The sequence below is a fragment of the Montipora foliosa genome, chromosome 12 (genome assembly GCF_036669935.1).
Source record: "Montipora foliosa isolate CH-2021 chromosome 12, ASM3666993v2, whole genome shotgun sequence".
Taxonomy (NCBI): domain Eukaryota; kingdom Metazoa; phylum Cnidaria; class Anthozoa; order Scleractinia; family Acroporidae; genus Montipora; species Montipora foliosa.
Genome location: NC_090880.1, coordinates 41551027 through 41554793, shown reverse-complemented (window position 1 = coordinate 41554793; position 3767 = coordinate 41551027).

The following is a 3767-nucleotide window of genomic DNA, read 5'->3' as shown; positions in this document are numbered from 1 at the left end:
GGGTTTAGAGTTTACACGGCAAAACGCGACCTGTCATGTAAACGCGAGGCTGGAAAAATTAGACTTTATATGCACAGGCGGGTTACTACATCTCCGTGCAAACTGGCTCTAAAGGCTAGGACAGACGAGTTCAACATCCGTTCGATTTAGTTGAACAGCGATGTTAAAAAAGATTATGCCCTCCCGTCCCTCCGCCCTCCGCTTCAACATTGTTGAAATATGTTAAAACGAAGTTGAATTGTTTTTTAAGAGCCTTTAAACTTTATATCAACAACCATTCAATATTTCTTTTGTTTTCGCGAAAGTTGAATGAAGTTGAATGAAGTATGCCACCCTCTTTGAACATTGTTGGGTATAAGCGTGCTCACTAATCGGTCTCTCAATGACGTATCCACATCCGTATCCATAGTAACGACCACGGCTGCAGCCTGGGACTGAATACCAGGTTGTTGAATATGTTGAAACTGTTTGCCCAACCTATCAGTCAACATCGGTCAACATCGTTTAACAAAATCCAACAGATGTTGAAACAAAGGTTGAAGCCGTTTGCACTGGCCTAAAGAATGCATTGCGTGTGTACACCGCTGAATTAATAAAGAGAACGGGAGTCTCGGGCTTTCAGACCTTTAAACTCGTGTTTTGCTTATATAAGAAGCTGCATTTACACGCTGAAATTCTAGGCTGGTGAGTAAATGACAACACTTTTCCCTAGATCCAACCCTCTGAGGTCCAATGGGACAGTTTTGAACGTGAGTAATAGAAGACCGTGAAATCGAAACCTTGCACTCAAGTAAACAGCCTTTGGATAAAAATCATAGCTAAAAATTTTGCCATTTTGGTGTTAAGCAGATCATAGTAGCACTTTAAGCAAAAGCACAAAACAAAACAAAACAAAACAAAGAAACAAACAACGAGAAAGTAAATTAACACCTCTCAAAACGGAAATGTCCACATGCCAAAACGCCTTAGTCAGTTTGTCTTCTTAAGCTGTCAAGCTTCAAACCCTCAGTGATTTTCAGTATTTCTTTCTGGAAACTGTCTATCCATGATTAACACCTCTCTCCTAAATGGTGCACAGTACACCACCTCTGGGTTCGTTTTCACGGCTGTCACACAAGAGAAATAAGACGATCCACTACCGAAGAACACTCGCAATCGTATAACTGATAATGTTTTTTATTCGATCTGAAATCAATTTAATTAAATTAACTAAATCAATTGGTAATAAAAGAAATGAAACGAGCGAAGCGGGAATAACTGATAAAAACTTTTAACAATCATTATGCCATGCGGCCACTGTTCGTCAATATCCAAAACTTATGAAATCCCCATAAAGCTAACAAAACTGAAATGATTGGTAATATTATAACAGCGATCATAAACTTACTTCTATGGTGAGTTTTCTTAATTTTCCTTGATCGGGATAACCAGAAAACAGTGTAACAGGTAAGCAGTAAATCACATGAAGAATGTCCAATTCAGACATCGGGTAAAAACTAAACTGCTTAATTAAAGTTGAGGTTTATCTCCTATTTAAGTTTCCTGTTGGGCGTGTACGAGGCTATCGCAAATTCCTTAACTATGAATTCCTTGCATAGTCCAAAAACTACGTTAACAACGGCGAGTGTTTATCGCCTTGATAAACGTTTCATCTGCAGACACATTTCCTGAATTCTGGCTTCTGCAGCTTTATGCACCTAACAGAAAGTGAAACCAGCTACTGTATTGCGACCAGTATTACGTTCGAAAAATCTTATACCCTGTGTAAAGTCAAATTCGGAGTAATTGTCCTTTTAGTGGAGCAGATATGTGCAGATTTTTAGGCGAATTGCTCACTTCCTGTTAAAAGCACCAATTTTTCAGTAGTTCAAGTATTCACCATGACTAACAACTTGTGATATGGAGACATCTTCTATTTTCATGTTTTGGTGCACTTAAGGGCAATTTTCAAATGGCCGCCATTTTGACCGGAAGTGAAAATGCACATCAGCGTATATACATTATACATGCTATAAACAGGTGTCAGATGGGCCGACATGACAATTGTATGTTAGTAACTCTAATTTCACCACGAAATAGTATCTAATATGTTTGAGTTTGAGTAAGGCTCCAGCACTTGACTAAGTAGCCTGGCTTCTGGCTGTTATACACAATTGTGGTCTCATTCACACAGAAGCCCTTCAAGCTAATCCTGTCAAGCCGACCACATGCTGGAAAGGTCAGACCACAACACCGGGAACACTGTCCCCTACTCTTTTCGAATAGTGTGTGGGATCTTTAACGTCCCACAGAGTTAATGAACAAGGGTTGTGAGACGGGACCTCCGGCTTATCGTCCTTATCCGAGAAGACTAGAGAGTCTAACCATTTGCAGATGTAATCACAAAGGCAGCACTTTCTCCTCAGTTATTTAAAGACCCTGAGTGTTGGTCCGGCCGGAGTTCAACTCACGACCTCCCGCGTGACAGCCCGGTCTCAACCAACTGAGCCACCGGTGCGCGGTTCATATGTAAAATAGGGCTTCTACAAAGAAACCGGAAGTGAATGTCGATTGAACCTGAAGTGGCCGTTCAAAGCCTTGATGTTAATACTAAAATTCATAAAACGAAGCATTGATCAGTTCTGTCTCCTTGGTTCTAAAAAATGTGATATTTTGAAGACGGGAAATCCCGTTTACTGCTAGCTATTTGGAAAAATGTGATATACCCACAATGCTTTGCGCCTGTGTCTCTATATCTCATTTTGATCAGCTCATTAAATACCATATTTGTGCCAATTTTGGTGCTTTTAACAGAAAGTGAGCAATTCAAGCACATATCGGCTCTACTATTTAATAGCCAAAGACCGTAACAGCAGGGTGCGAGAAGACATTCCATTGATAACACTGTTACAGATCTTTATTGTCAGATTGACCTTATAACCAACTCTAGCGCAGAAAAGATTTGGACGAGTTGGACGAACCTATTAATGGCATTAACACCAGAAAGTTGGTCTTAAAAGTTGAAAAAAAAGCAACTAAAAAAGAAATTAGATCATCAAAGCGGAAGAAATAAATCCTGATGCTGTCTAAATGCCGTTCGTTGACTGTTATGACGAGAGTTAGAACTGTAGAATTGCACTGTCAGGACCAGAACATGTGTCGGTTAAGTCTGTAAAAGAGATCGAGAGTCCGTAATAACGGAAGTTTCTTTCAATCAAAAGTCTATAATTTTTGGTTTGGTTTATGGTAGCATAAACTGATGTTAATAAACCTGAAAATTACATATATGCCCTATGAAAACACACATATTGACGTATTAGCAATAATCGTATCTCTGTTTATTTGTCACCCAACATTCAACATTTGAATAAGCATTTGTACTAAGTAACGGTACAGACTAGTTCAAAGTACAAGAAAGAACAATGAACACTCAGTAACTAGTTGTCCGATTACAATGTATCCTTCTTGTCTGGCAAAGTCCACTGTAACTTAACAGGATTTATTCTAGCCTCCAAAAAGGTTCCATTTTTAATAGCACTACTTTCGTGGAATCCACCGAATATTCGTTATGTCATCAATTCCGGTCAGGTACATGAATATGATCTACATTTCGAAGTAAAATCAGGCTACTTTTAAAAGAACGGACAATATACTAATACCATACGAGCGGCAAATTCTTTAAAAAGGCTTCCATTCATGTCTACCTCATCACTTGTGGTAGAAATCGAGTTACTACTTCGGCAACTGGTTGCTCATTTTACGCCAAATGATCATGTGCATGGAATTTA